Source organism: Mesoplodon densirostris, chromosome 10 (genome assembly GCF_025265405.1).
Source record: "Mesoplodon densirostris isolate mMesDen1 chromosome 10, mMesDen1 primary haplotype, whole genome shotgun sequence".
Lineage (NCBI taxonomy): Eukaryota > Metazoa > Chordata > Mammalia > Artiodactyla > Ziphiidae > Mesoplodon > Mesoplodon densirostris.
Window position 1 is genome coordinate 62,455,583 of NC_082670.1, and position 14,681 is coordinate 62,470,263.

Genomic DNA, 14,681 nt, shown 5'->3' on the forward strand with positions numbered 1-14,681 from the left:
GGAATAGGCTGTCATGAGTTATTTAGGGTAAGGGTCTGTTAAGTATCTTAAGTTTCTGGAACACTGTGCCTTTATTAAGTCAATAAGTGGTCAAAAGTTCAGATTCCATCCTGGCTGAGATGTGTATAAGTCCCACTTCCTCAGTTACCTCCTGGCTCCATTTGAGTGAGCTCTCTTAGCAATACTGACTCCATTTTTATTTTCCTTTCACATAGTTCAAAAGGAAATTCATGGACACATTAGGCATAGACGAGCAGTCCCCATTTTCCTTTTTGGGTATTTTGGATATTTTCCAGTTGCACCTCCCCCTGCCCCCCTATATTAACTCTTGGTTCTTCTCAACCCTGCCTTAAGACTTGGAAAGCTGACCTCTTGGACTGCCCTCCAGCTTCCAGTTGGGTTGGACCAGTGGCAGGCCCTGGCAGAAGGTCAGAGGGAGAGTCAGGTTCAGGTACTTATTCCCCCAGCTCACTTTGTATTGGACCATGGGTTGAGTATGTCCCTAAACTGAAGGCCACAGCTTCTGTCAGGTAGCCTGCTCCTACAGGTGGTAATAGCTTCCTATTAAAAAATGAAATTCGGGCCTCCCTGGTGGCGCAGTGGTTAAGAGTCCGCCTGCCGATGCAGGGGATACGGGTTCGTGCCCCGGTCTGGGAGGATCCCATATGCCGCGGAGCGGCTGGGCCCGTGAGCCATGGCCGCTGGGCCTGCGCGTCCGGAGCCTGTGCTCCGCAACGGGAGAGGCCACAACAGTGAGAGGCCCGCATACCGCAAAAAGAAAAAAAAAAAAAAATGAAATTCAACGGAGCAAATTTTAAAGATCTTGTTGGCCTTATTCAGCAATTCATGAATCAGGCAGCATCCAACCTAGCATATAGAAAGGAGCTCTGAGGAGCTTTGCAAAATGAAATACTTTTATAGGCAGAAGGGAGCAGGAACAACGAAGTTATACAAGGCAAAAAAGCGGGTTGGTTATAAGGTTACTCTCCTTTACAAGGGAATGGCAGGGGTCTATCAGGCAGATTACCTAACTAGTGCTGATCAGGAAATTCCTGATGGACTGGGGCTGGTTTAAAATTCCACTTTTGGAGGCGCCAAAACTTTAAAAAAAATTTTATTTATTTATTTTGTCTGCAGCAGGTGTTAGTTGCGGTATGCGGGCTCTTCATTGCAGCATGTGGGCTCTTTGTTGCGGCATGCATGTGGGATCTAGTTTCCCAATCAGGAATCGAACCTGGGCCCCCTGCGTTGGGAGCATGGAGTCTTACCCACTGGAGCACCAGGAAATTCCCCCAAAAGTTTTAGTTAAGTTTTATTTTGGTGGCTTGGCCCTTAGCATGAGCTACTCCATTTTGGGCCTGTTGCTTTGTTTTTACCATTTCAAATATTGTTAGCCTTGGCGTTTTGTGCCACCTCATGGCCCATTTCCTTAACAGTTACAATTTTATATGTCACCCCTTGAACTCTCCTCAGTTATTCAGTTTTCATGTGCCGTTGGTTTCTCTTCCATCTCATCAATAGCTCTCTGGTGCCAGGATCCATTCTCTCTTTCCATCCTTGGTGGCTGGGGCATTGACAAAGAACCTGGGGTGGTTCAGACGACTGGAACAGAGCCTCAGTGCATGGATGAGCATCCCTCCTACTGAAACATCAGTTGGCAACATGCTGGGGCCTGGCACTAGGATGCATGTACCAGAGGGCAACCAGGACAGCCACCTGGCCCCTTGACACAGCAGCTTGCACGTGTCCTCCAATGGCAGCAGGTGGTCTTTATGGCATTGGCTCCACACCCTCCAGGTTCTCTGATGCTGTCGATAGAAGACATTTGCTCCTACAGGGACTGGGCAGTCTCCTGATGTGACTTCAGCCCTTCTTCAAGCAGCCTCTCTGCCCGCAAACTTACCCCTCCAGAATTCCACATACTGGCAGATAGCACCATTGTTCACCCACTAGGTAAGCCCTGTTAGAACTCACCTATAGGAGTTTTAAAGATGAGACAACAGGCCCAAAATGGATTAGCTCATGCTAAGCCCCGTGTGACCCAAATCAAACTTAATTTAAAGTTTTGGCCCTGCCAGAAATGGAATTTTAAACCAGTCCCCGTCCTTCAGGAATTTCCTGATCAGCACTAGATAGGTAATCTGCCTGATAGACCCCTGCCATTCCCTTGTAAAGGAGGGTAACCTTGCAATGACCAATATCCTTTTTGTCTAGTATAACTTCCTTTTTCCTGCTCCCTTTTGCCTATGAAGTCTCTTGCATTGCATAGCTCTTTGGAACTCATGTCTATCTCCTAAATTGTGTGCTGTCTGATTCATGAGTTGCTGAATTAAGGCCAATAAGATCTTTATTTATTTTTTTAATTTTTAAAATATTTTTTTGGCTGTGTTGGGTATTCGTTGCTACAATCGAGCTTTCTCTAGTTGCGGTGAGTGGGGGCTACTCTTCGTTGCGGTGCACGGGTGTCTCATTGTGGTGGCTTCTCTTGTTGCAGAACACGGGCTCTAGGTGCGCGGGCTTTGGTAGTTGTGGTGCACAGGCTCAGTAGTTGTGGCTCGCAGGCTCTAGAGGGCAGGCTCAGTAATTGTGGTGCACGGGCTCAGTTGTTCCACAGCATGTGGGATCTTCCCAGACCAGGGATCGAACCCGTGTCCCCTGCACTGGCAGGCAGATTCTTAACCACTATGCCACCAGGGAAGTCCCAAGGCCAATTAAATTAATTTACTTAATTGAATTTTGTTCTTTAACAGTTTTGGTGATGACAGTGGGATCCAAGGGAGTCTACTAAAATCCTCAAGGACAATGCGAAACACAGGCACTGGCACCTGCTGAACACTTTTGTTCTCTTTCTCGCTGCTTCTGAAAGCCATGAGTAAGTTTCTCTTGGATCTGAGCTCTTCTCCCTTTGCATCTGAGCTTGCTGCTCTCATTGGTTTTCCAGTCCAGGGTTAACAGGGCAGTCTGGACTGACAGGAGGCTCTAACAGAGCACCAGTCCCTAGCTCCTGGTCAGTCCACTCCACGATACCATTTCTTTGGTTACTGCTGACATCCACAGGTCTATTTCCTCCTCAGTTATTACTGGTTTCTGCTGATATACACATAAGGTAAAAGCATGATCGATCTATTGTTAATGGGAATCTTGGAAGGCAAAGTTGCAAAAGATGGGTTCAGGTTGAGCACCTAAAAGCTGTTTGAGCTCACCATCTAATCTAAGACACCCATTCTAGGATAAATTGGTTAGGGAATGGGTTAGATCAGTACTAGGTCACCTGCCAACCTCCAGAAAATTTTTGTGCAATGAGATGTCCTGTAAAACATAAAACATCACAGAATCTCTAACCCAGTGGTACATTCCTGTTAGGGATGAATTTGGTTCCAAGAGACCAAAGGCTTCACTGAAGAAATAGGGCCCTCAAGTTCCAAAGAACTGAGTATTCTATCTTCTGGCACACCTGCTTATTTTACATCTAAGAACTATGGTCCTGGAAGCTATAGATACATACAAAAATGTCAAAATCTTACTAAAGACAACCTAGATTTACAATGACCATTATGGGGAACATTCCAGTTAGACAAGGCCATTCATTCAAAAAGTACAATTGTAATCGAGTGTTCCCAAATCAAACCAACAGAATGGGATACCTATTATTTTAACTGATATGCAGAAGCCTGCAAAAGGCTTCAAGATTCCAAAATTGCTTCATTGAAAGATTCATTGCAAAAGGCTAATGAAGGGACTTCCCTGGCGGTCCAGTGGTTAAGATTCTAAGCTGCCAATGCAGAGGACATGGGTTCGATCCCTGGTCAGGGAACTAAGATCTCACATACCACAGGGCCAAAATATTTTTTTAATAAAAGCACTAATGAAATGTTAAAGACACAAGAGTTACCCAAAACCAAAAGCTGTAAGAGTGACGTGACTCCTACCACTCCCTTCTATCTTCCTTTACCTGAGTACTCCCAGTCTACTAATCCTCTATCTGAATCGCCTTTTCACTCTGAAGAGACTATTAGTTACCTTTTATTTTATTTTTATTTTTTGTTTGTAGTAAAGTTTATTTTCATTGATTTCATTTAACATAATTTCAAAGTAGGTCTGTACTCTAAGATAAGCAAAAGAACAGATATCCTAAATCTCATAAAGAGATCTTCTTCACACTGTTCCTCTGATCAGGACACGGGGTTTCAGGGGCCCCAGTGGTGATACCTAACATTTTATCCCTGGAGATATTACCTGTAGATACAGAAAAAACAGATAACACCAACACACAAGAATCAAACTGTATGAGAGTACTACAGGAAGAAGCTCTTGTGTTATACTTTACCCACCTCTTTAGGGTTGTAATGATAATGACTGACTTTTTTCTCTGCAAAGTTCAGTGTTGTTTTTTGTTGTTGTTGTTTGTTTTTGTTCAGTGTTGTTTTAAATAAAATGTCAGAATATGTGAAAATGCTGTACTCATTTATCTTAATACACTAAAAATAGTGGAAGTTTAAAAATTCTTCATGATTTCAATCTGGGCCATGACTACCACGGATGGGGTTTACCCAACACACTAATTCCAAGTTTGGCGACCATCAGCAAACTGGCACCTGCAATTAAGCCTGCAGGCATAAATTTTCCAGAGTGGTAGAATCTCATTCCCATAATGCCAGCCAAGGTTCCAGATGTAATGAAGAAAACCTAAATGTTCCTTGGATCCTGAGACCCCTGATAGGCACCCAGGCCCACTAAACCACTGAAGAGGAGCCCGGCAGCCAGAGATGGGACACTGCCTGCTTTTGCATAGCCAGTGATCCCACTTATCCCACCGGAAGCAACCAGTGCTGCGTAGCCAAAACCAATACAATATAAAGGCACTAGTGGGCTGGAGTCCTTCTGCATTGTTCTCTTTCACTCTGTCCAGACAGATTACACTAGGCCTGCACCTCCTTCCCGAAGGTCTGCACTGGCCAACAAGGGCGCACATGGCTTGGAGTGGAGAGTCGCCAAAGTTAACTTCTAACTTTTTTTATTTAATTAATTAATTAATTTTTTGGCTGCGTTGGGTCTTCGTTGCGCACGGGCTTTCTCTGGTTGCGCTGAGCGGGGGCTACTCTTCGTTGCGGTGCACGGGCTTCTTATTGCGGTGGCTTCTCTTGTCGCAGAAGACAGGCATTAGTGCGTGGGCTTCAGTAGTTGTGGCACTCAGGCTCAGTAGTTGTGGCTCTTGGGGGTCTAGAGCTCAGGCTCAGTAGTTACGGTGCACGGGCTTAGTTGCTCCGCGGCACGTGGGATCTTCCCAGACCAGGGCTCGGAACCCATGTCCCCTGCATTGGCAGGCGGATTCTTAACCCCTGCGCCACCAGGGAAGCCCTTAACTTTTAATGATCTCCTTTGGGTATCTTTCAGTCCTTTGTCACAGACTAAGGGCCACAGTTAAAGAATTTTTCCTAAACACAGGGAGCATCCCCAAAAGTATTTTGAAGAATTTAGAGTCCTCATCTGGGCTGTCAGATCTTCACCAGCTTGTGCACATGTAGGAAAGCCCCAGAATGGATGCAGGAGGCAGAATGGTGTAACTCCGAGAATGATACTCAAGATCCTGGATCTCCAACATGGTCCCCTTGTGGACCAGAAAAAGCTCGCAAAATAGCAGTGGATCTTTTAAAATCTCTTCTCAAGGTTTTCCCTGCCTGCAGTGGTTGCTCTATCATTCACACCTGCAAACAAAAGAAAGATGAATTTAGGGCAGACTTTAAAGCCCATCTGGAAGCTATCTTCCTACGGCATTCTGATTTCCATACAATAGATGATGCTGCCCAACCTGCTCTAACTGCCTTATTGGTAAATGTATTTTCTCCTGAGATAAGTGGATTGATTAAAAGGCAGAAAATAGATGAGAAGTCACAGGTCTGACCAAATTTTGAGATGTTTGTATATTTTGGAAATTAAGCCCTATTGGTCGCATCGTTTGCAAATACTTTCTCACAGTCCTTAGGTTGTCTTTTCCTTTTGCTTATGGTTTCCTTTGCTGTGCAAAAGCCTATAAGTTTAATTAGGTCCCATTTGTTAGCTGAGCACTTTGAAAGGATATCTCTTTTTTTTTTTTTTTTTGGCCGCGCAGCTTGCGGGATCTTAGGTATCTGACCAGGGGTCGAACCCAGGCCCTCGGCAATGGAAACACAGAGTCCTAACCACTGGAAAGGATATCTTTTTATGTGCCCTACAATCTGTCCTTGGTATAGAAGAGGAAGAATTCCAGCCAAAAATCCCTAATTTAATCAGTTACCCTAATATCTGCAGGCTACCTCTAACACTGACATTGGGAGATTAAAAAGTGCAGAACCTATAAATATTCAGATAGACGTAACTAAACCTCTTCCCAAATTATCTCAATATCCATTAAAATCCGATGCCACACAAGGCCTCACGTTAGACCAAATCACCCAGGGGCTAACCGTTCCCTGTACCAGACCTGGTGTGTGGCTGTTAGCATAACTGATGCCAACTTGGGCCCTTACAATTTCTACTGTTTTTCACTGACCCTACCCAGGACTGTACTGTGCAGTGAACCACTTCTGTACTGTACCGTGCAGTGAATCACTTCTCTGTCATCAAGGGCTTTTTAGTTAATAAATATCGTTTAATAATCATTAGGTCCAGGTAGCCTCTATGCTCTGTTAGTCCCCAAACAATGATGAAAACCTTCCCTGACGTATTCCCAGCACCCATGAGACTAGTTACCCGTTCATAAATCTTAAGTTACGAATGCACCTACCCCCATATCCTAGGTTAACTATAAAAAAATTGTCCCAATGGTCCTTCATTTCTATTCCCTTCTGCCTATAAAACCTCTTGCTTTGTATACTCTTCAGAGCTCCTCTCTACCTGCTAAACTGGATGCAGTCTGACTCAGGAATGTCATGGTCCCAACGCGGGTTGGGAAAGAATTTCCAGATACAAGGCAGAATGTAAAGAAGATAGAATTTATTAAAGGGAAGGGTCGCTGCCAGAAGAGCAGGCCGGCTTCCTGATAATCAGGGAGAGCCGACCCGGAGCAAGGGTTACTGGTCTGTTTTTATATCCAGGGAACAAAGGAAGTTACCAGTCACCTGCTGATTGGGCAGGGTATGCATACTTCCAGTGTGCAGAGCAGGAGAACAGGGGCAAATACCTTTCCTTATATGGGTTGGGAAAGGGACAGGGCATGCTACTTGGGAGGGATCAGGGATATTGTGATGGTTGCTACGTGACAGAGTGATAAGAGTCCGGTAACTCCCTGTACCTCGATGTTGGCCCTTTGAGTTTATCTTGTCCCTTGTCCTTGGAGCACCACAATGAATTGCTAATTAAAGCCAAAAGAGCTTTAAAATTTACTCAGTTGAATTTTGTTAACGGGAGAAAACAGCTGAAAGCTGTGGTAAGGAAAAATTTTGTGTGCCTGTGGACTGGGAATGAGCAAGTATCCCTGGTTGTGGTGGTGATGGGGGAAGGGACTGTCCTGAACGGAGCCTTCCTTAGGATTTGGTTCCCCTCCTTGAACGGGGCCCCAGAGGGTAATGAGTGGCCCCCTTTACAGCTCCTCCTGGCCAGGCTGGTCATCTAGATCTTGCTGGTCCCTGATTTGACCCCTGGCTTTGATCCCGTTCTTCCCTGGGGGAAGGGAGCCCGGGAGGGAGCCCTGGAGGGATGCCCTGCACACACATGGGGAAGGGTGTAGGAAAACAGGATAAGACGGATGGAGCTCTGGGGTACCAAAAGAAGGCAGGCGCCCAGTGGGTTAGGTGGGGTGTGTGGGGACCACCTCTTGGGCTGGGCTCAGAGGTCGTCCAGCAGGGCACTTGGTCCCGGGAGAAGCCGAGACGTTGGCCCTCCCAGCTTCCTAGAGAGGCCGAGAGGCCCGGGGCGGTGACGCGCTTGCGCGATACGGGCCAGCGGAGAGCCGGGCGCGGGGCTACTGGCGCGGCCTGGGTCGTGTGGTCAGGGGACCTAGGGGCTCGCGGCCGCGGGAGTCGGTGAGTGGGACGGCGGGGCGGCGGGGCGGCGTGGGGGGGAGCGGGGCGACGTGGGTTGTCGTGGGGGCGCGGGGTTCCCGGCGGGCGGCGGGTGAGGCTCGGCCTGGAGGCTGCGCCCGGGCTGGGGTCTGGCCTGGGAGCCCAGCCGCCGCGGTGAGGGCGTATCTGCCTGCGCTTCGCTGCCCGGGGCGTGAATTTGGAGTAATGGTTTCTGTGTTTTATCACTTCTCCCAATTATGCAAACAAAGCGTATTCATTACAGGTAATTAGATGACGCGGGTGAGCGTTAAAAAAGTGAAAGTACCCGCAATCCGTTGTTTTCGTTCGGAGGCTTCCTGACCTTTTAAAATTTGTGCACGATTATGCAAACTCTTATACATGTACAAATATATTTTTTTAAGAAGTGGGATTATTTTACTGGTTTTTAAAGATATATAATCCATATATTTTATTTTTAATTAAATTGAGGTGTAATCCACATAGAACAACATAGTGGTTTTAGGTGTACAACATGATTCCGTATTTGTATACTGTTGCTTTTAAAAAGCTTTTTTTAGTATTATTGTGAAAAAATGCACATAACATTTACCACACGATACATAAAAATTGATCATTTAATCCATTTTAAAGTGTATAATTCAGTGGCATTATGTACATGCATATTATTGCTTTTTGAAAATTATATCGTCTTCAACTGTGGAATGCATTTGTTCATATATTGGTTAAAATTAGGGCCAGCAGTGTGACACCACTGAGACATATTTTTGCAAGTATAATTTAAAAAAAAACATTTTGTTTGCAGTTTATTTTCCATAGTACACATTACACGAAGCTGTAAATGCTCAACAAGTGATGTGTATTAGGTTGATTGTTTGTTTTCAGAATGAAAGAGTACTATATAAAATACAGTTTTTAAACACAAGGTAAAGCTGTAACCTAAAACCACCCTACTGTCTTCTCACTTACATTGGCCTAAGAAATCAGAGAATGTTCACCTTCTTAAAAGTGTGGCGCAGTGGTTGAGAGTCCGCCTGCCGATGCAGGGGACACGGGTTCGTGCCCCAGTCCGGGAAGATCCCACATGCCACGGAGCAGCTGGGCCCGTGAGCCATGGCCGCTGAGCCTGCATGTCCGGAGCCTGTGCTCCGCAACAGGAGAGGCCACAAGAGTGAGAGGCCCTCGTACCACAAAAACAAAAAAACCCTTTTTATTTTGAATAATTGCAGACACACAGAGCGTGTCAGAACTTTACAGAGTTCCCTTATATCTTTACCTGGTTTACCTAAGGGTAATGTCTTGCATAACTACAGTACAGTCATCAAACTTAAGAAATTTGCAGGGGTCCAGTACTATTAATTAAACTGCTGACTTATCCAGAGTTCATCACTGTCTCGCTAATGTTCTTTTTCTGTTCCAGGAGCCAGTCTACAATCCCTCATTCCATTTAGTTGTCATGTCTTCTAGTCTCCTTTAGTCTGTGACAGTTCCTCAGTTTTACTTGTTTTTCATGATTTTGACACTTTTGAAGTATTTGTAATTTTAGAGTGACCCTCTCGATTTGGTTTTGTCAGATGTTCTCCTGCTTAGATTGAGGATGATATCGATATGTCTTCTTACTGGTATACTACTCTTTTTGGTTTTGGTTGTGTGGGGTCTTAGTTGCGGCTCGTGGGCTCCTTAGTTGTGGCAGGCGGGCTCCTTAGTTGCAGCTCGCCAGCTCCTTAGTTGTGGCATGCAAACTCTTAGTTGTGGCATGAATGTGGGATCTAGTTCCCTGACCAGGGATCGAACCCCAGCCCCCTGCATTGGGAGCGCAGAGTCTTATCCACTGCGCCACCAGGGCAGTCACTAAATTATTCTGACTTTGGCCATTGGGAACTCTTTCAAGTTGGCTCCTGTTTCCCCTTACATGCTCCCTTCCTTTTTTGTGTCTTTTTCTGATTTTCAGGCACCACAAGCTACTCATCTTGTATTTTCACCTCCCCCAGCCCTGGAATCAACCATTTCTGCAAGGATTCCTGGTTTCGTTTATTGTAGAATGGTATTGAGAAACCAAATTTTGGGCACTAGGTTGAGCTCATTTCTTAATTGGCAAATTGGTATAAATATTATTTTAACATTTTAAATGTGTACTAGAAGCAATCTTTCTTTAGTGGCAATTGTCTTAGAAACTTGTTTATTATTAGTGTATAAAATAAACCTTATGTACCCTCTCACTGGCAGGAAAAAGATGAGAACAAGAGATTACTTAATGGGGATTTTAAAAGGAATCAAAATTACATTGCATATTGCTTTGCAATGTTGTGTTGCTTTCTGCTGTGTAACAGGGTGAATCAGCTATATGTATACATGTGTCCCCATATCCCCTCCCTCTTGCATGAGCAAATATTTATTGATTACCTGTTGTGTGTCAGGTAATGGGGACCTATTTTACTAAATATGGCAGCTCAGATTCCTAATCTTACGAAGTTTACACTGTAGTTGGGGAAAAAGGGAACAATAGGCACATCATTGAAATTTCTGAATATATTACCTAAAAGGTATGTAACCTAAAAGGTATGTAAGAAAGAAAACAGAAATTCATAAATTCATAGAACACCAATGACTTAGATATAATTTTAAAATAATCCTTCTTTGACACATCTGTTGACATAGCATTTCTTAAAGATGTGTCATACTGAAAAATGGGGAATACTATAGTGCCATTCTATTGGCAGATACTCTTGGAGATTCCCAATTAATATATTACCAGGCTCTGAAAAGTTCTGAAAGTAAGATATCTGTTTCATTTTCTTTAAGCTTTCCAAAGCTTGTATTTTTTTTACAAATGCAGCTCTGTAGTTTTTACCAGATCATATAAAAATGTATTTGAAATACTATCATAAAGAACAGTATAAAGAAGCAAATATAAATCATCTGAAGTCACAACATCCTGAGATAACCACATAAACATTTTGCTGCTGCCGTTCCTTTCTTTCATCTCTCCATGTCTGTATAACGACACAGTCAAATGTGTATTTAGAGAGTGTTCTAAAATACTGTCCTTATTGTATATGCACTTTTCTCTTTTTTCCTTTTCTCTCACCTCTCCATCCTCCATCCTGAAAATCACTATTAAGGATCTGGCTGTTACTTTATTCCATATTCATATTATCATGTACAAATTTTTGTGTAAGAAGATGTTAAATGGGATTGGTCCTGTACTCGGAGTGGGCTGAAACCCTAAACAGAAATGATGAATGGTAAGTGTCAAAACATTCTAACCATTTTTAGAGAGACACATTTTCACATGACTTATTAAAAGGTAAACAAAATTGGGCCTGTGAATCTTAGTCACCCCCCAACTTGAGCCTATGTGTGAATATTTATTTATATGAAGAGTGTTGGTTGGCCTGAGAGTGAGCCAGCATTTCCTCTTCCTAATATAGCAGGGGATGCTATCTTCCCAGGTGCCAACCCAAGTGCAAGAGTAGGGAGTGAGGAAGGCAGTAATAAAGTCCTTTGAGAAGATTAAAGGAGGCTTGCATAAGAAGACTCTGCCGTGTTATTTTCTGACTGGATGCTTGTTGACCTAAGGAAACTAACTCATCAGCCCAGCCAGCACCACATCCACTTCTATTACAAAAGAATTCTGAGAATATGATATAGTCCTACAAGAGTTTGGGGAATACGCCATAAAATCAGAGGCTGCTAGAATTCCCCTGACATCAGAATAAGAAGAGAAGATTGTGATGGGAGTAAAGTACACTTCCACAGATGTGGGGCAAGAGGGTAAGTTTTCCATAAGTCAAGTGATACCATAGATGTAAGTAGGCTGAAGCTGCCTTAAAAGAATCCCCTTTCAGGGTACCTGGCGAAGGAAACGACCCCAAATATAAATCCTTTGAAAAGGAGGTAAGAGAAAAATTTAAAAGGATAAACCAAAAGTGCATCACTCAAATTAGGAAAAGGTGGACTATAAAAGGCCACTGCACCAAGGTGCCTGGGGTAGGGGTGCCAACGAAGAATCTACAAATGCATTCTCAAGAGGAGCTAGCAGCAGTTGGATGTCTGCCGTAACAGACAGCATATAAGAGCCAGGAAAGAACGCCAGACAGCATCAGGTTTTGCCTGGTTGCCTCTTGTTTCTTTTCCCTGCTCTGACACTGGAAGAATCAGAAGCAGCAAGAAAGTGAGGAAGGCAAGCAGAACAAGATAGAAAAACAGTGAAAGAATAGATGATACTACATCACTACTCACCCCATCCCTTCTCATCTTCCTCACTGCCGCTTCACAGAAGCAAGAATCCAGCCTGAGCTAGGGGTAAGGGAGAAGATTTGAACTAGTTGAGAGATTGAAGTTTTGGTATTAAGTTAGACTGGGTTTTTTATTATCTTTTTAAAGAACTATTTATTTATCTATTTGGCCGCCTCAGGTCTTAGTTGCAGCACACAGGATCTTTGTTGCCGCACCTTTTTAGTTGCAGCACACAGGATCTTTAGTTGCGGCATGCGGGATCTAGTTCCCTGACCAGGGATCGATCTTGGGCCCCTTGCATTGGGAGTGCAGAGTCTTAGCTACTGGCCCATCAGGGAAGTCCCGGTTTTTTATTATCTTAAAAAATGGGTGGAACTACCAAGAGATCTGAGATCAAGATTAATTCAGGGACAAGGAATATCCCAGAAAGTCTGTTTGGTCATCCGTGGAGAAAAGTAAGTTATTTCTTTTTTGCATTCCCTTGTGACTATCACATTTAATAAATAATATATAGATATAGATAGATAAATATAGATATCTTGTATATATGTATCATGTGTGTATCACTATTTGATATATAAAATGCAAAAAAAAATTACATTGCATATAAGATGATAGAGCAAAATGACAGAAAGAAGAAAATGTCCCTGAAAAATGCCCATATGCTTGCTTGGGATTTCCCCTGTTCTTTTTTTTTTTTTTTTTTAATAAATTTATTTATTTACTTTGGCTGCGGTCTTCGTTGCTTCGCGCAGGCTTTCTCTAGTTGTGGTGGGCGGGGGCTACTCTTCATTGCGGTGGGCGGGCCTCTCATCTCACTGGCGTCTCCTTGTGGAGCACGGGCTCTAGGCGTGTGGGCTCAGTAGTTGTGGCTCGCAGGCTCTAGAGCACAGGTTCAGTAGTTGTAGCACACAGGCCTAGTTGCTCCGCGGCATGTGGGATCTTCCCAGACTAGGGCTCGAACCCGTGTCTCCTGCATTGGCAGGCGGATTCTTAACCACTGTGCCACCAGGGAAGTCCTCCCCTGTTCTTTTGAAAGCCATTTTCATTTGGGAATGAAACTGGGCGGAGGGATGAAGCTCTGGGTGAGAAGAGGCCTGTTCCATCTCAGGTTGCTCCCCAGGCCTGGGGGCTCCCATTTGTGGTATAATCTTAACAAGTTGATGAATGAAGCTTTTCTTCTGTCCTCAGAAGCTAATTGGGACCTGGAAGGAACCCTGAGGCATTAGGATACCTGAATTTAATTGGGCAGTTTCAGCTCACTGGCTCCATCTCTTTACTATGCTGTGGGGCTTTCATTCAGACTTCGAAAGGCCCAAGAGGTCATTAACTTTTTTTTTTTTAAAGGAATGGTTTTCTTTTAAAATTTTTTTTTGGCTGTGTCGGGTCTTAGTTGTGACATGTGGGATCTTTGTCTCAGCATGTAGGAATTGTGGTGCACGGGCTTCTCTCTAGTTGTGGCGCTCTGGCTCCATGGCGCATGGGCTCTCTAGTTGTGGCGTGCGGGCTTAGTTGCCTCACGGCATGTGAGACCTTAGTTCCTTGACCAGGGATTGAACCATCGTCCCCTGCATTGGAAGGCGGATTCTTTAACACTGGACCACCGGGGAAGTCCCAGGAAGTCACTAACTTTTATCCATGTTCATAGTTGCAGGGGCTGGGCTCAGAGGGCTGGAATCTTTTGCCATATACACAGGCAGTTGCCCTCATTTTTCTGTTGGTCTTGTCTTCTCATCACCTCTTTACAAGTACTTCACTGACCTCTTTGGACATTTCTGCAGCAGCTGCTTCAGAACAGGTCGGCTTGGAGGCTTATGTTTGGTGCTGACTTCCCTGTGGGTCTCAATTTCCGGAGACAGGTCAGTGCCATTTACATTTCCCACTGGGTGCGTTTCTTCAAAATATTTCTCTCTGGTCTCCAGTTGATTCTGTTGTGTCTCACTCCCGGATTTCTCTGCACCTGAGTGTCCTTCTCTTCCCCAGTCTGTTCTGCAAGTTTGGCTGGGAAAGTCTCTCACCTCTTTCTCTGACTCTCAGCTCCCTCCTGAGCAGCTCCCGTTGGTGCTGCTGCGGCTCAGCAAGGCTGGAGCCTGCCCCTGCCGCTCCCGAAGCACCTTTCCTCATCAGCCTCCTCTTGTTGTTGTGTCTTCAAGTCTCTTTTTATAGGCCTTCAGTTATGTACCTTATCACTTCTCAGTTTTCCTTTGCTTTTGTTTTCTCTGTGTACTTATTTTCCTTACCCCACCCCCTTCTTTCGCAGCAAAGCTTCATTTCTCTGCCAAAACTTCAGCAGCTTCGTCAGCACGCATGATCCCAAAGTAGTTCTTCAACTGATTCTCCATCCCCTTGTAGCAGCACTGCAGTTTCTTTTATCTGGATGATGGTGGGGATATTGAATAATAGCCTCTGAACTGAGAAGAAACTTTGAGACCAAAAAGTGAAGCA

At 44.4% G+C, this 14,681-nt stretch overlaps 1 protein-coding gene and 1 pseudogene across 4 annotated transcripts in view; one reads left to right on the forward strand and one right to left on the reverse strand.

Annotated features, from left to right (window-relative positions):
• Positions 1 to 4,530: 4,530 nt before the first annotated feature.
• Positions 4,531 to 4,887, reverse strand: LOC132497937 (transmembrane protein 14C-like; annotated as a pseudogene).
• A 3,026-nt stretch (positions 4,888 to 7,913) lies between these two features.
• Positions 7,914 to 14,681, forward strand: part of ZNF445 (zinc finger protein 445) — a 32,568-nt gene continuing 25,800 nt past the window's right edge. The window contains exons 1-2 of one of the 4 annotated variants that reach the window (XM_060110271.1): positions 7,927 to 8,000; positions 9,949 to 10,041. The gene's annotated coding sequence lies outside the window, so the exon portion shown is untranslated. Of the gene's footprint in view, positions 8,001 to 9,948; positions 10,042 to 11,730; positions 11,772 to 14,681 lie in introns of those variants that run through there. The other 3 variants (XM_060110272.1, XM_060110273.1, XM_060110274.1) reach the window with 3 other exon arrangements.